Here is a 19,091-nt window from a genome sequence, read left to right as displayed (position 1 = left end):
GATTACGTTTATCTTATGAATACAAATATTTTTTAATTTGGATTACTTGTTCTTTGAATGGTAAAAGGACAAGCTGTTTAATTTTCTAACAGCTAATAACATACATACCCATCATAAATACCTGGCTATAGAGACTCTTAGGGTCGGCTTAAGCTTGTCAAGGGTTCAAGTAAAACTCACTCAATTTCTCTATTTTTTTATTTGACTTACTGGGTGTGGTGTGGGGGTGAAGTGTACTGTCTCGATGGGCCGGCCGGAAGTGGGGCACGTGGGGGTTGATCGGCACGATCTATGTTGAGCGCGATGACTTTGCCAACTCCGTAGGTATAGGCTGATACCGGTAGTTTAACGGGCTGTGCCAGCTTTTTAGGGCATCGGAGGTTCCAATGCACAGTGGTTGCATTTGTTCTACGAAGCGGTCAAAAATCATTTCACGCAATATCCGATGACAAATACCATCAAAAATTGCCAAAATAATTATTTTTGACCGTTAAACCATCATTGAGGTTGTTGTCGGCATTGATATTACTTCAAGAATGCTAATCAAGGATTTAGGATGCTTAGAGTACCCAGACTACCAGAATGCACGTATAATGAAATCATCTTTTGCGTTATGCGATGCTTATATGTGCAATGTTTCACGTATAAGATGGCGTGAAAAGGCCTTATACGTACAAAAGTGGAGGCGATATACGTGCATATTTTATATGATGAAACATAGCATTCAATTCGAGTGTGTAGATTTTATTGCAAACTAATCTTTACTCTTATGCGACTTAATTTATGATAACAAAATTTATTTGACAGCTGCTACGGATTGATCCGAATTACTTTGTACGAGCATACGGAACAAAACGAATTGTACATATGAACTCATAAAATAGCGTTTTATGCGAGGAAAGTCATCGATGAAACGATTTCAACCACCATTTAGTACGGATGTGATGCTATTTGTATGAGTAAACGACTCTGTTCGTAAACTGTTATGCGACTTCTGGTTGTCTGGGTATATTGCGAACGCGCTGTTATTCAAATGATTATATGTGCATAAAGTGACTTTGCAATTATCTATCTTTCCGTGTCCAAGAATAACTTATTTATTTTATTTAGTTGGTATTACATCAATTAATTTGATAAAACCTCGTTAACGATGTTACGCCAATTTACTCGGTCCATGGCTGTGTCTCTCCAACTTCGATTTTGGCCCACGTTCTCCAGATCTTGTTGCACCTGATCAAGCCACCTCGCTCGCTGTGCTCCTCGCCTTCTTGTGCCAACCGGATACGACGCGAACACCATCTTTGCAGGATTGTTGTCCGGTAGTCTTGCAACATGCCCTGCCCAGCGCACCCTTCCGGCTTTCGCAACCTTCTGGATACTGGGTTCGCCGAAGAGCCTAGCGAGCTCGTGGTTCATTCTCCGCCGCCACACACCGTTTTCCTGTACTCCGCCAAAGATCGTCCTAAGCATCCTTCGTTCGAACACTCCAAGTGCTTGCAGGTCCTCTTCCAGCATGGTCCATGCTTCATGTACATAGAGGACCACCGGTCTTATAAGCGTTTTGTACATAGTACATTTGGTGCGAGGGTGAATCTTTCTCGACCGCAGCTTCTTCTGAAGCCCATAGTAGGCGAATATAAAGAATAACTAAAATATGTAATTATTCATTGAAAAGGATCATGGAATTTTGAAACTGAAAGCAATATATAAGGATTATTATTTTCCAATAGAAGAAGAGTTGCTCACAAGTATAGATTTGATATGTGGAAATAATTTTTTTTTGATCTTTTTATAAGTGCCGTAAATATGCATGCTGAATAAATACCAGTTACACTTATAAATTGATAATGTCAATATCACATCAGATTGACGCTTTTCCCCTTTTTTGCTCACTTCGTGCATGATTATTGTTAGACGTGTTCAATGTGTGTTTCGTGTGTTAACAAATTTTGTTCCTAACAACTAATTCCGGAGTAATACATTTAGTTAACAATCATTAACAACATAATAACAAACATATAATATGTTTACTAACATTTCTTTATAATTCTTATAATTAATTTATTTTAATAAACAACAAACTAACAACAAATACTAACAATTATTCTGAAAATAAATAAACAAATAAAGATCTTCTCAACGGTAACACAGCTGAATATTGAATCACCCTGAACAGTTTAGTATTACCTCAAAACAGGAACAGTCATTATGCTATATCTCGAGATAGGGATGATTTAGAATGGTGCGGTATTCAGCAAAACTGTTCAGTATATCAAGGATATCCGAAAAACAAATAGTTCAAATTGCAATTTTGCCGCTAGATGGCGCTAGTGAGCATTTGAAATTTAGTATTTTACCCATGTTCAATCTTGTGATCCACATGAGATAGAAGGTTCGATTCTTTGGCAAAGTTGTTCAGAAAGTCAAGGACATTCGTAAGACAGACGCTATGTGGTGCTAGTAAGCATGTAAAATTGAGCATGTTAAGCTGATTCCATCTTGTAAACCACGTGAGATAGAGAGGCCGAGTCTCCAGCATAGCTGCTCAGAAAGTCAAGGAAATCCGGTAGGCAAACTGTTTAGTTCGTAAGTTTGCTGCTAGGTAACGGTAGTGAACATGTGAAATTGAGAATTCCAAGCAAGTTCCATCTTATAAACTCCGTGTGATCCAGATGAAATAACAAATTCGAGTATCCGGCCAAGTTGTTCAGACTGTTCAGAAAACCGAATTGCAAGCAGTTTGATTCGTCATTCTCCTGCTAAGTAGCGCTAGGGAGCATGTAAATCGCGTTATAAAACACATGGAACATCCAGTTATATAGAGGGTTGACTGTACCTATGTCTCATGATTTTGGTAAGACAGAATGTGAATATTGTTGTTGAGAGACCCTTTGGCATTTCGGTGTGGAAGTTATTAAGTACAGAATCACATCATACTCAAGTGATTCTGGTTTTATCCATTGTATATTCAAGTGTTTCAAGTCTGATTCATATTCTAGTGAATCAGGTATGATTTACTTCATGTGCGAGCGATTCAGGCCTGACTAACATCATATTTAAATGGTTGTGAACGATCCTTATTTTCCAATCCAACAAGGCTTTGATTTGCTCCAATCATTTCGGTGAAAATACTGCATCATTTATCTGAATCATTTGTGGCTCCTCGAATAAGCGGACTACGCTACAGGAGGGTAACAAACAGGAGGGTAGCGATGTTGGTTTTATGGATCGTTTGAAATTTGCATGGGATTTATGGAACGGATCCTGATATTTGACATATCATTATTCAATATTTAACAATATATTGTCTCATGTTTAATAAAAATAAAATTGTTTGTGTTGCCTGGGAAAGTTCTACCATATCAAAACGCGCCTTTATTCTTATCTTATTTGCTTTGGTTTGGTGTCCAGTCTATTTAAATCAGAGGAAAACCAGCGATTCACTATTTTTCGACGTTTCGTTGCAATATATTTTGCCTTGATCTTGAAAACTGTGCGGGAATGAAACAAAACATCGGTTCTTTAGCGCGATAAGTTTAATTTTATTAGAAAGGAATTCAATTCATTTAATCAATATGACTCTCAAAGGACTGAATATTCCGCGAACAAAACTTGATAATAGTCTTATTGCTGAGTATATTTTGAGTTTAAAAGGTAAAACTAGTCTCAATGAATTAAATGCTTTTAAGATAGCCGTAGGTACATCATAAGAAAATCCATCATAATCTGAAATTCATTATTTAACCTCAACCAAACTGTATAAATATATATATATATATATATATATATATATATATATATATATATATATATATATATATATATATATATATTATATATATATATATATATATATATATATATATATATATATATATATATATATATATATATATATATATATATATATATATCATGACAATTATCTCAATAATCCAATGACACACATCAGAACCCAGCAATTATAACACTAAATTAGTTTTTCACCCAGATATAATTTAGCAAGGATGTAATAGTATTAATAACTAACAAATATAATCAATTTTGGGATAAGTATTGAACTGAATGTGTGGTTTACTACACGTTTTCATTTATGCAAACTCAATCTGACAATCTCTCCTAACTAGCGAAAATATAAGAAACTTTCCACTCCAAAGTATTTTTTTCATATATAGAGCTTGTCTTGAAACGAATTCTATTAAATACTCAGATCAAATATATGTAAGTTTACATCCATGGTAAGTATTTTAGACTACCACACTTTTAATAATTTACTATACTGTTTACATAGGCCTTGAAATAAGTTTCCCAACGGGGGAGCCAAGAAGTTATAATTGTATACAAAGTTCGCTGAAAACCACATTTTTGCACGGGGTTGTTTTTTATGCGTAGGTACCGAGGTTTAGAGTATACAGTTTGCGTTGAAATGATTTGAATCAATTATGTATTATTTTTGAACAAGTGAGCACAGGAGCAATTGAATTGAAAAAGTGCGAATCCTATGAGGGACATTGATATTTTCAAAGCATGCTTTTCAAAATATCTGTCCAGCAATGACGATCTTTGCCAAATTAGGATGACACAGAACACCTAGGTATTTAAAAATGAATATAACGGTTTTAAGTATAGCATTAAAGGATTACCAAAAATGTAGTTGAAAGTTATTTAACAATTTTTCAACTTGTCTTATACTGTTGAAGTTCTTTGTTTTATTGATTTAAATACTCATATCCACTCCACATACTATAACAATTAATCCGAGCTTCTGAAATGCCCCATTGTGTCACTCTCCGTCTATATATGTAAATAGAGCGCATGCATGTTCGCATACACCAGAACAATATCGAACAGATAGTGAGCACGTTATTTGTAGGAAGTATATGTACACCACACGATAATTACAGGCCGTCCGACGACTGTAGGCAGCTCAATCATTGGACTGGCCTATGTCATACCGGTGAATTGAATCTGACATGACACTGTTTTTAGGTCACTTTGGGATAGACGACCTTTTGCGGGGCGATCTGATTTCACTTATGGTTATTTACAGGCAATACAGCACTTTATTTTCATTGGTCGAGTGAATGAACCCGCAATCAGGTCACCATATATTTTTACCTACCATTGTGGGTTTATTCAGTGACATGCGTCATTTGGGAAACTTATCAAATGTTTAAATCCAATTAATCATAGGAAACTGTTTCAATGACAGCAAATCAAAATGATAATTTATTGGATTGAATGATAAATTATTCTTCGTAAGTATTAGGGGAACGTAAAGCGTAAGGTCAATATTTTTATGGCAAAATCAAATGAAAATATCCAAGATATATACACACAGCAAAATGTAAATTGTAATGGCATGTCATTTAAGCTTCTTATCAGTCGCGTTGTAGATATGATGTACCGTTATATTTTTTAAAGATATTAATAACTATCATGGTTGTAGAGTCAACAAATATTTTGGGTTGAATTCAACAAAAATGTTTATTAGCCATGAGATAATCACCCTCATTCTTGTTTACGTTGAATCCATCCTTCGATCGAATCCTTTTCGTTTGAATCTATGGTTTACGATCGAAAGCGCATTCGGGGTGAATAAAACATATTTTTGCAATTTCTCATCGTAATAGGCTGTTTTTCATCACGCCAATCTGTCATGGAAGGGTGTACCGTTTTGATTCATATTACGGACAGCTTCAAATTCCGGACACTCTACTTTGTATGGGAAACATTTCACACGAAATGTTTCAATTTTTGCCGTTCAAAAGTTCTCAATCTCAAGGCTCGTTTTAGTAAGCTTTTTCCATAAATATCTTTGAAAATTCATAATGCTCAACTACCTTAGATGTCTCTTTAGTGGTTTGACGATTTCAATTGATGATTTGACTGTTCCATTATTGATTATCATGAGCTGTCCGGAATTCGAATCAAAGTGCCCGGAATATGAGGCAAAAATGAGGAAGCGTCCGGAATAAGAATCATGAAAAGGCCACACATTTTGATTTATTTAAAATTATTCAAGTTGGGGAAGCGTATTTTTTACCCACCATTCGAAAGTTAAGGGCTTTCTACGCTTGATAACGCTAAAGAATCATACAGAATTATTTATTTTGTATGCTCTATGCAGGGTTATACTTCACTGAGGCCTTAAGTGTCCGTAATATGAATCAAAACGGTACTTTCCTGCACTGAAATATGCAGTGCGCAAATAGTTATTACGCTACTGAAATCAGTGCTGTAATGATACTTTACGCAACGCTTTCTCATTACGCAACTGTTTTGAGTTGCGTAATGAATCATTACACAACAATTTTCCATAAATTGTGAAATGATGATGAATGCATTCCGATTTAATTTCTGATACCCTCAAGTGGTCTTCTGCGAAACTGCAAAAAATGTTGTACATAACTCGATGCAGAACTCGATTTTTACAGCACTCGTAATAATTATCCTACTCGGCAAGCCTCGTAGGATAAATTTACGACTCGTGCTGTAAAAATCATCATTCTGCAACTTGTTCCGTAAACTACTATTGTTAAATTTTACCCAAAATTTGGTTGTATGAAAATATTTCTCTGCTTGTTTATTTTCAATATAGGACTGTACCAACTTCATATTTTTCCACAACATGTTGAGACTAAGTGTGCTATTGTTTTCTTATGCGCAGTAAAGTATTTCTTAGAACATGAATATTGAGACGAAAAAAGGTGTGGCTTCGAAACTCCCTTTGAAAAAGTTATGCTCTTATGGGTAGTATATGAGCTTTGAAATTTCCTTATGCTGCGTTTTGAATCGTTGATCGATTGTTTTGCGCAGTCCTTCAAATTCGCAATAAATCGGGTAAGGGTGCAGTATTTCCGATATTCTAACGTATCATTACATTGTAAGGTTCTCAACGTAACAGTATGGCTAAAATCCAATTTCTAAACATTGCGATAGTAATTTCCTGAATGGGAACAGTAAAGTGCTTCCGATCGAACTGCCATTTCGTATTTTTCCCACTAGGGTGGCTAATCCAGTGATAGTGTGTGTCTAATAATAGTGATAATGTGGGTTTTAGCATAGTTGAAGCGATTTTTGTGTGCATTTTGTGCCCTTGCCAAAAAAAAAATAAAATGATTGTGTAAAAAATCTTTATATTTAGTAAGGAAACAGTAGAAAACAAAACCTGCATTTTTTCGCTTGTGTGCTCCATTTAAAATAGTGTTTTTTCAAAGATGCAATGATTTTTATATATCAAGATTATTTATTACGTGAAATAGAACAGAAAAGCTTTCGAATAACGTATTCAGATATAAAAAACGAGATATAGTAGTTCTGTCACTGGCACAGACACCCTAGGTAGATCGCCGAGAACGAACAGACCACTCTGAACCTTTGCATGTCATCTTCGTCAGCCCAGCCGCGGTGCGGGTGAAAGTACTCAAACTCACTTTCCACGCTGTTGCTACACCCCCACGGATAGGTACCCTCTCGTGTATCCTTCTTGTTGTTCGATTGGTCCCTCGGCTTGTCCTATACGTCGCTGATACATAGGAGTAAATTATACCTTTCGGGGCAAATCAATTTCCGATCCATCAAATGAGCATTTCCAGCTCAAAACGGAAATCGCGTCGACGTTAGTTTTTCTGAATTGAATGTCACTACCGTAACTTTGCACATATATTAGCAGCTATCCAATATGACATTTTACATCAAAATTTCTTAAATTTTCTTCGACCAAGTTCAAAAAGGGATTTATCAAAGAAACAGATTTTTATTATTCTTCATTTTATAATTCGAGCTTTTTGTTTCGAGCTTAATGACGGAAGAGAAATGTCCATAGAACTCACTGGATGTAAATCGTATAATTATCTGTTTTCCGCCTAACATGAAGTCAATGATCGCCAATGTAGGTAACTTCAAATAATAATAGGACATTTAACCCTCAAAAGCCCGGTACGAGACTTGTGTGCTTCAAATGGCTCGTTCTCAGAAACTAGCTAACCGAACTACGAACTTTTTGAAGGTACTTCAAGGGGAAGCGTGGAGCTGAAAGATGGTATTCGCGGGATTATTCCTTAATCCTTCCGCTTTTTCCTTATGCACGTGTGGTATGAGGCATAATTTCAACTAGCTTTGATCATATGAACACGACAACACTGAAAGACAGGGATTGAATCCTGAGAAAATTGAGAGAATCTCTCACGTATCGATCTCTGTAACTATCATAACATGCTACACGTTATGAGCGACCGTTTATCGTATACTGCTACAACTTTGATCAGATTGGGGGGATAGTAGTGCATGATAAAACCCCTCTAAACATGCTCCAAGCCTGGGGGACACTATTGCTATAGGAAGTTCGTGGATAGTTTATCGTGCCAGTAAAGAAAAACACCTATCCCCAACGGTAAACAAGCGAGAAAAATGGATTTTATCATCGCTCTCTCTTTGGGGCTCTCGCTCGCTGCTTCCATTTATCAGACTTGTTACACCTTGCGATACAATGACGATCGTAGACCGCAACAGATGGGATGTTTTTCTTTGCTTGCTTTGATTGTGCTTCATACTCAAATGAGAGCAAATCCTGCAATGCCTGCTGAAAGATCATAGTTTTCCAGAGGAAAATCATTCTGAGCTAGTAATGCTTTATTTATGTTTTCAAAATAGACATATTATGGCCATCCAGAACTGGTTCTGGGAACTTTGCAAGGGATGAACGATTATCCTACAGCATACATATATTATATGTATATTATATTTGATTCTCTGGCTGATCTAAAACTGATCAAACATAATTTGAGATTGATTCTAACAATCTAGAGAGCACACAAATGGTCTTGGATACCCAGGAATAGAATAGAGTGGTAGACGGAGGCGGCATTTTCAGAGAAGTGAATTTTAGATTTGTTCTGAAACTTTCCTTGCGACACATCAAACTTCATGATTTCGCAAAAATAAGTTCAATGGAAGACGTTTCAATGACTTCTGAGTGACAACATTGGCCACTTACTGGCATATTCCGGGGATGTGGTGTCCTCAGAGCAATGGACACTTTCGAAATGATTCTGAAACCTCAGACATAAAACCTATATAGTATTACGAAACAAAGAAGACATAACAATGACGAAATATGGCAGTAGTTTACGAATGTTTTCAGAAGTCTTCGATATATATTCCACTGAACTTGTTTTGTGAAACCATGAAGTTTGGTGTGTCACAAGGAAGGTTTCAAGGTTATTCTAAAAGTGGCCACTTTCCTGAGGGCACCACATCCCATAGCAGTAGGTGGCCAATGTTGCCGAAGTCATTGAAATGTCTTCTATTGAACTCGTTTTGTGTAACCATGAAGCTTTGGGTGTCACATTATTCTTTTGTATCCATGAAGCTTCGTGTATAGAAGTATTCTACATCCCCGGAATGGATGTACTATTTATCCCTGAATGTCGGTTCCCCGAATTTAGTTCCTCGAATAAACAATTTGCCTGAAAAGCTATTAGCACTCGTAAATGTATAAATTTAGAGGTGGTTCATGAACCGAAAACTGATGTGTACCCTTTTTTATTTTATTGCCGGTTCTTTGAAGTTTCACCGTGCTCGGCAATTTGGGCAATGTGATTTTTAGTAGAGAATATCGCCTTCTTTGGATTGCTTTTCGTTCATTCCAGTCATTGGTCCTTCCCTGAACTGCATCATTTTTCGGGGAAAAGGCTCATTTGGAGAAAAGTGTCATCCGAGGAACAGGAGGAAATTATATTCGGAGAAACGATATTCGGGGAAAGTAGCACAATCCCCGGAATATGTCAGCAGGTCGTTAAATCCATCTAAATAATTAACTCATTACGCGTGGTAAATATGAATAAATTACGGGTGAAATTATGAGCAAAAATTCACGTGCTTGGCTTCGAACCCAGGACTCTTATATGCTAGATGAGTCCTGGGTTCTTAGAGCTAAAATCGCAGCCGAGCACGTGATTTTTTTTCATAATTTATCCATCTTTACCATGCGTAATGAGTTAATTAACTTAAAAACCATGCGGATTGGATTACCGAACAGCTCAATATAGCGTCAATTAATAGCAACATTTTACTTTGTACAAACTGTATGAGACCTTTAAAAATCTTCTACGATTTATGATATATTTTAAGATGGAAATACCACCCAAAAATACTGTCAGAAAGCTTGAAAACAGTACCGGGTATCCCCGATAGTTTGACCACATTTAATCAGAACATTTTTCCCCGCTAATTTGCACATCGTCCAAAAATAAAAATGGTTTAAACGTCATTCAGCTTTTGGAACGGAGTGAAGTGAAATGGAATATTGTGAAACGAGGCCCAGAATCAAAACATATCAACACTTAAAAATTTTAGGTCTGGCTTCGATTCATCTCCACCTTAAAACATGAGCATGCCAGCGTTGCTACATAGTTTTACGATTTATGCATGTAATTTTAACTATGTGAGGTTAAATTCCGCTATATTTGAAACGTTAATGATTAGCAACGATTGGAATGGAATGAAATATTAAGAGTGGATTAAATTTTAAGTTTCATCTTTGTAATGGATCCTTTTTAAACCTGTTGTCGACTTGGATGTGATATAGCACGCAAGATGTATTAAAAACATAAAAATGCTGTATCACGATTGTTTAACGGTAACATGTATTAAATGTGTACGATTTGGAAAATTCCGTAACCGTATATTGCGATTTTTTTCTGTGTTGAATAACTAAGTCAAAAATTAATTTAAGGTGTTGTATACATTTAAAAACAACTCAATTAGCTTCACAAATATGTAAAAATGTGTGCAAATTTGGGATCGGTTGAGTATTTATGAAATTATGGTCAAACAAAGATGACTTAAGTCAAGTTAGGAAAAAATGGAGGAAACTACATGTTACTGCGACTAGTTTCGATTTTAGATAAATTTGAAGTTATACAAACTTTTTATAAATTCAATTTTGAAGAGAACGAGCTTCGAAATCGGTAAGAAATTAACGAAGTTATAAAGACTTCACTAAAAGTCCTATTTTATAACTATAAAATTCACTTGCGCCACCTCAAAATCTTAATATTTTTAATACAAACTTTGAGGATTCTCTTTTTATGTGATTTAAATTCAGAAGAGCACACGAATCTTTGCTTTTGAGAACATTCGAAAAATAAGCCGCATCCTAATGTACACTTATTTATGATTTTTTTTCCTGTTCTTAAAACTATATTTTATAGTTCGACATAGTTTATTTTATTTGATCTAAAATCCTAAATGAGGTCTATAAAAAAGTACACGTTAGCAAAATAAGTATACATTTTGAAGGCCAAAAATGAAAACATATACCTAGCATTCGAGATGTGCCAAAATGTCAAAAATATGTATGTTTTTATTCTAAAACTCGCAATTCTTGAGAATTGTTAGAGATAGAAAAATAAATTGTGACTCCGAATTGACAGGTACAGGCACCATTGTTTTGAAAAATTCTTGAAGAGTGAAAGAGAGACAATTCCACCGTGAAATGAACTATGGTTTTGGGAAAACTTGCTCTTTTCCGTTAGGCTGAATGCCATTAGGCCGAAAACAATCGATAGTTCTAATGTGTTTAAAGTTCAACGCTCCGTCATCGTAATCATCGTCATCATCGAAACTTTAAAGCAGTTTTTCTGTTCAAAACAGAAAATCATTCGATGCTTTGGAAAAATTAACGATCATTGACACACGAGCCATAATTTCAACCCATTTATTCGCCTGAATTCATACAACATGCTTGACATTTAACGTTCGTTGAAGATTGCGAACCATGAATGAAAACAAGACAGACACACACCACCTACTGTTTGGCCCCGATCACTGTGTGTCATCACTTGTAACATTCGCTGACCCACACTCATTCTGATCTAAAAACAGAGGCGAATATTTTTTATTTTCTGTGCTATGTTTGCAACCAAAGGGGTGTTCAATGGTCCATTAGATTATAATTAGGTTGTTAAAGGCTGCATGATCAGTAAATATGAAAGTTAGTACCAATTTTATGCAAAACAGAATCACCCGAACGACTGGATACTGTTGCAGTCTGTGAGAGTTGCTGCTCGCGTACGCTCTCGTAACACGTACCAAACGAGAGAGTGAATGTTTACATTCATAGGGCTCTCCGAATGCGATGTGCCACGAACTGTTATGGTTCGCGAACTGTAACACTCTCCGAATATGGTTCGATCGGCATGTTCTGATCGAAATCCAAACACTGATTCGATGTGTTCACCGTGTTGCGTTTGCCGAATTGAATACAGTGAAAACAATTTCTTGTATATTTTCTTGATTTTGAACGAAAAAACTGCTTTTGAAAATTACGAAATCAATGACAGATCCTGCCCCCTTAAAGGCCGAATGGGTTTTATAAGTTAAGGGTTTGCCAAAGGCCGAAGAGAGCATGCAGACTTACCTTTTTATTCCCCAGGGGCTGTCTAGCCTACGTTTTCTAACGGTACGACGGCCTAAGCCGCCGGATGCTGGACGCCTTTGCTCACACCACTTCACCGTGCGGGTACTATTTATCGGCGAGCTTGCACCGCACTTCTTTTCCCGTAATCGGCTTTTTCGGAATAGGGGTCTCGAACTTCGTTTTTCTTCTCAGCGCCAAAGCAAAACTCTGGCCAATTTTTGCGCACACTATATGGGCGCAGTCGCGCTGGCTTTAAACGTGAGCGATATACCCTATTTTCTCTAGCACACGTGAATCACCAGAAGATTTTAATATTCACTAAGGGTACAATGATTCTTCTCTACGACACTTTTAGGAGTCTTGCTCTTATCAAAGACCCACATGGATCACTTCTCAGGTGGATACACACACCGAATATCCAGGAGCACAAAGGAGCACAAACCCGTCACGAAACACGTCTTACTTGTTCGAGTCGCAAGCACCAAGAGAGCAATCTTCTATCCCCCGACAGTGTTGCCACATTTTTTCCAACTCTCATCTGTGTTTTCGGCTGAAAAAATCTTTTTTATCTTAAGTCAACCTCCAAAAATCTTGGTAAAAATCTGTGTCGCAAGAAAATCCAAATTATTTTTTTTAAGGTTCATAAGAACCTTTGCGAACGTTCTATGGGTGTTCTTGGCATATCATCGATTTTTAATTTGAACTTATTCAGTAGAATTTTTAGATAATGCATTTATAACTTTTAGATTATGCATTTTTAACTTACTAAATTTCCGCGCTACTTAAATTTTTGAAAAAAACTAAACCGAGTAATGGCATTTCTGTTTTATATCTTCTAAAACCGTGTCATAAACTCGTTAATATTCCTAAAATCTAGATTTTTAGATATAGATCTAAAAAATCTGTGATCACAGATATCTGTGGGAAAAAACAGGAAAAAAAATCTGTGTAATTACAGATACATCTGTGTATGTGGCATCACTGTCCCCCGATCGAGTCGGACACAGCGTCGCATGGTCTAAACTTTTTGACCTTCCCATTTTCGCCCATTCGTATCGCGAGTGGGGTTTTAGAACAGCGGGGGATACTGAGTAGGGGCTCAGATAGCCGTAGCGGTAAACGCGCAGCTATTCAGCAAGACCAAGCTGAAGGTCGTGGGTTCGAATCCCACCGGTCGAGGATCTTTTCGGGTTGGAAATTTTCTCGACTTCCTAGGGCATAAGAGTATCTTCGTACCTGCCACACGAAATACGCATGCAAAAATGGTCATTGGCACAGTAAGCTTTCAGTTAATAACTGTGGAAGTGCTCATAAGAACACTAAGCTGAGAAGCAGGCTCTGTCCCAGTGGGGACGTAACGCCAGAAAGAAGAAGAAGAAGGGATACTGAGCTTGGGACGTTTTTCCAACGGCGTGTTGATAGGCGAGTTTTTCAAAATAAATTTAGTTTTTATTTGATTGAGAGTATATATAATTTTTGTTTTATAATTTTATGGTACCGTAAAATGGGGTAACTTTGATAGTTTTTATGAAGAAAACTTGAATATCTACGCATGCTGTTTCAAAGAATTATAATTTATATTTTAAAACAACTACTGGTATCCTAGCTATCGATTGCAGTTGATAGATTTCTAAAAGATTTATTCTGAATGGATATATAATTTTTCATATAATCGAAAGTCGGTTTTCTGTTTTGGGGTAACTTTGATAATAGAGTATAAATCGAACAAAATTGAATCAATTACGGAACATTTGTAGGGCGTTGCATACCTCTAGGCGTTTAACGCTATATGGAAATTTCTGACTTAGATTACAAAAATGGTCTCAGTTTGTAAAAATGGTTTTCGCTAAGAAATTTGACACCGAATCCATGTTCTACTACAACTAGGCTATCAAGGATAAGCGATGATCTCATTATGACTCCATCAATTAGTGATCGTATAAAAGATTGTTTGTGAGCGTTTCAAAAACGCTAAAATCCTATAAATTTTTAATATTTGCATATAAAATGTACTTAATTCCAACGAAAATAGCTTTGACATGAACTGTCATACTAATACTTTTTACTTTTGCATTCGTTTTGCTAAACTGATTAACAGAAACTTTGTTATTTCGTTAAGTATGTCGTGGGTCTCGCACTATATAAGTTACCCACATTATCAAAGTTACCCCGTTTTACGGTACATTAGAAATGTAACAGTTTCGTCAAGATTGTCTGCATTAAGGTACAGTGGGGGAAGTGTATCAGTGGGGTAAGTGGATTATTCGTCAATATTGAGCATAAATACTTGAATATGTTGAATGTTTTCGCACCATTGCTTCGTTTTATGTTATATTCTTACGCCCACACTGATACTAATGCAAAACTGGTACTACATGTACACTAATGCAATCAAACTTGTTAGCTGCAAACATTAGTTAATTTCAAAACTGGAATCAATCAAAAATCCATTGTATCTCTGTCTAAAATCGAATACTATTAGTAGGGACAATGGAAATTCGCGACAAAATTCTTGAAATTTCGCGGGTGACTAAGACGTCGAAACCAAAATTTCGCGGCTTTGTCGCGGTCTCATGTTTTCGGTCAAATTCCACACTAAAATGCATGTTTTCGGTGAACAAATATTTTGAATGTGTAAATTTAGCGGTGTTTTGGTAACTATAATGTATATATTACAGAAAAAATAAACAGTTTATAACCAAAATGGAAATTGAAAATTTAAAACGAAACAAGCTCGCTACAAGAAGTCGAAGTTTAAAATGAAGAACGATACGAATATTTTTAGTGGAACCTTGACTTCAGAATAAATTAACCATTTCCATAGGCAAAAAAGTGAGATTTACTCTTGAATTTGCTGCGACTTTCATATGAATTGTCCAGATTTAACGAAATTCGCGGCATTTTCCGAGATTTTCTAAATTTCGCGTCGAAGGCCAAATTTCGCGGATTTCGCGGCTGCCGCGAAATCGCGAATTCCCATTGTCCCTAACTATTAGTTTTTTCGACACATGGTGAGAATTTCAGTTCTAATTGAATGAATCATAATGAAAAATATGTGATTTTTATAAATAAATACAGATATATTGTACATGGTACACTTACCCCTACTTTTTAATGGTGTGGGGTAAGTGGATCGAGTAATATTATCGATTATTGGCAGACTGCTTACGAGAATTTTAATAAGTTTCAATATCCGCAGATGTTGTTTTCCTTTGATTGTTTTCATTCCAAGCTTAAATTTGTCAAATTGACCATGGAGAACTTTAATTAATCCACCCAGAAGTTTTTTTTTTAATTTTTCTGGTATAGAAAAATTATAATTTCAAAACTCACACGAAACTTTTCGCGGTTTATTTAAGCTGAGTTGCAAAAGAGCAAAATATACTAATTCTCCAATGAAAGCATATTATCGTATCTTATTTGACCATATCAATTATTATAGACAGATGATACAAACAAATTCATAAATAGAATAAAAAGTTTCCAGTTTGTTATTCAAAAATAAATGTAACTAATATTTTTGAACTACGAGTGTTTTTTGAAAACTTCGTTAGGAATAATCCTACAATACTTCTGTATAACTTATGTGTATAAATGATTACATGTCCAATTGAAACTCTCTAAGCCGCATACGAAAGGCAAAGAGTTATTCTTACTTCGTATGTATTTTTCCAAAAACATTCTTTGAACTTTGTATACTAAATTTTTACTTATAGTTGTGACATTTTTCAAAAAACACACTGAAAAATCATATCTAATTTCCTTAGCATTGGATCGATCAAAATTTTAAATCAAAGTGTCATTAGAATCGTAATCTTATATTCTTTGAAGAGACCCCACGAAATTATGGCGGAAAAATCTGGAAAGCTTTCAAAATCAATAAAACAGTCAGTCAAGTCATCGTGCAAAAGTTTAGGTTCACCCCTCAGTATGGTGTATCGTGCAAAAGTTTGGGTACACCTGAACTTACTTAAATCTGTGAAATCTCAAACCAATCATGAACGCGCCATTATTTGCGCTCAAAAAAGCATTGCCTTTCGAATGCGGCTTAAGGCTAAGTAGCCCGTCATTCATTTTGGCAACAATGATGACTTTTCAGCTTGCATTTCAAAGTAATAAAACTCAGTCTTGATAAATTATATTGACTTGAAAAAGTATCACTGTACGCGCTTACATGCAAAAAGTATGCTGATACTTTTTCAGCTGTGTCAGTGCAAAACCAACTGATTTTATTTAATTCGAAAGCGTGAGATGAATTAGCAACAATCATCAACGACGCGTACAAATTTCAATGACGGCCTACTTCGCCTTAAAGAGTTTCAATTGGACGTGTAATCACAGAGATATGGACAGAACACTTTTGTATGTTTTTTAGGGGGTGAACCCAAACTTATGCACGGGAGTGTACATATTTTTCAATATAATTTGATTAAATAAAGATGCTTATTAATTTTAAAGTACAGTCGCCTCTCCACATCTCGATATCGAAGAGACCATCGAGATAGGGAGAGATCGAGACATAGAACAATTTGTTATAGAATACTAGATTGAAAATCACTTCGTTACACGGAAAATCAAAAACAAACAGACGTCATTTTGTCTTCGCAAATTGTTTTGAATCCCTAAAATCCAGTCTAGTTACCTTTGATAACGGGCATATCGACATACGGAGAGAAAATCGGGAACGAAAATCACATCGACATAGGAAGATATCGAGATAAGGAGGATATCGAGATATGGAGAGTGAAAATATATGCAGAACGAAGGGACCGAAGCAATCATCGACAAAGGGAGAGATATCGAGATGTAGAACATCGAGATGTGGAGAGTCGACTGTATTAAAATATACCATTACTAGCATTAATGACAAGAACGAGAGAAATATCACTCTTACTATACATAATTACATCACATTTGTTTTTAGAACAGATTTTTTCTATTGGTGATCTACTTACCCCACTATGGTGGGGCAAGTGAATCATTTGCCGCAAATTTTAAAGTCCCTCATACTCAATACATAACAATTAGAAAAATCAAAATAATCAATGATTTGAAGGATATTAGTCCCTCACTTGCTATCCACAGAAAAAAGTTTGAATTACATTATTCACGTTAGCTGTACATAACAATGAAGTTGACTATTGATTTTTCTGTATCCACTTACCCCACGGTACCTTACCTAAAAGTCCACAATATTCACTGTGACATATAACTGGAAAGAACCATTTGAAACAGTAGTTTATATTTTTCACCTTAAATAACGGCCTGCTCCTTAATTTAATACGGATTCACTATTTTTTTTTTCTCATTGTATTTTTCTAATAATCTATGTTATTTACGGGAACGTCTTCAAAAGCACCATTTAGTAAAATTTCGATAAAAAATGTGATATTGGACAGCTACTAATACATGCAAAAAGTTTTCATTACATTGAAAACAGTCAGTCTGAAAACGATTGGAGTTTTGAGCTGGAAATGCTCCAATACGAACCACCAACCATGTAGCACCTGATCGGTAGGTAATAGGTGAGAAACTATCGAACACATATAGATTCCTACACACTTCTTAGTTTGGGAGTGATTCGCGGCAACAGTATCAATGGGACCCTTTCCATGGCGTTGCCTTCAGTCACAGTGTGGCCTTTGGAAGTAATTGACGTACAACAGCCCTGTTCCTAGTAGCTTCGCAAACCGAGAACCCCACTAGCCTAGATTCAATCACTTTTGTACTGGTTCATATTGGTGAAAGTCATCCCCACAGTTATTATCTACCGTCATCCCACTCGAGAACCTGATATGGTGTGAATTCCTTCGTCTTGTATAAATTTTGCAACAAGTTCATCAAAGCGACCCTCAACGTGTTGCAACGGCTGTTCAAGTTCTTACGCTTTTCCGTTAGTTTTTTTTTACCGGCAAAACTTTGCGCCCACGAAGGTTCATAAAAAAATCATAATTCGTACCAAGGTTTGCTGTGGCCGCCGTCGCTTCTGTTGGCAATTAGGACTTGGGCCCAGCGTTTTGAATGGAATTTATCGACTCATGATCGATACATCTACACGTCGGAACTTTGGAGACAGCTTTGGAAAGGGGGAAAATTCAGTCCCCTCTCAGGCAGGCATAAATTGTATTGTGGTGTAGTGTCTAACCTATATATTTGCTGCCACTCCAGTAGCAGTAAGTGTGTCGAATGTGAATTATTAACGAACGCAATAGTGCTACAAAAGGTTTACCAAGTGAGTGGGAAGAGCATTCTAGATATTATTGCGTGTCCTCAACCGGTTTCAGTGATAGAGTGACGGTTTTGTAGTGGTGAGGTTACTTAAATTGCTGATGAACAGTGCAGCAAAAATCACAAGCAAAAAACAGTAACTTTTTGAAGCAATACAGGTGCAAAAATCAAGGTTTGTATGAGAGATTTTTAAGGCGTGAAATTTAATAATTTAGTAACTTTGATTGCTTTTTATACTACATGAAAGAAGATATGTGGGAAAATAAGCATTCATGTCTGACACGAAGAGGGCTTACAGTGACTCAATTTGACTTTTCGTGTAGAGCACTACTTTCACTTCACGTGTGTCAAAAAGTGTAGGATAATATTTCTAATTTAATTGCTTTGAATACCATCAAAAAAAGGTCATACATGTCAATGAAACTACATGTTATCGCTT

At 36.1% G+C, this 19,091-nt stretch overlaps 1 protein-coding gene across 8 annotated transcripts in view; it reads left to right on the top strand.

Annotated features, from left to right (window-relative positions):
* The window catches only part of LOC5567456 (extracellular matrix-binding protein ebh), a 186,607-nt gene that overhangs the window by 55,864 nt on the left and 111,652 nt on the right, over positions 1-19,091 (top strand). Inside the window, exon 1 of one of the 8 annotated variants that reach the window (XM_021845539.1) lies at positions 18,049-18,824. The exons of the other annotated variants lie outside the window; for them this stretch is intronic. The gene's annotated coding sequence lies outside the window, so the exon portion shown is untranslated. Of the gene's footprint in view, positions 1-18,048; positions 18,825-19,091 lie in introns of those variants that run through there. 8 annotated transcript variants of the gene reach the window in all.

Source organism: Aedes aegypti, chromosome 2 (genome assembly GCF_002204515.2).
Source record: "Aedes aegypti strain LVP_AGWG chromosome 2, AaegL5.0 Primary Assembly, whole genome shotgun sequence".
Classification (NCBI taxonomy): domain Eukaryota; kingdom Metazoa; phylum Arthropoda; class Insecta; order Diptera; family Culicidae; genus Aedes; species Aedes aegypti.
This window is presented reverse-complemented; position numbering and strand designations above follow the sequence as displayed.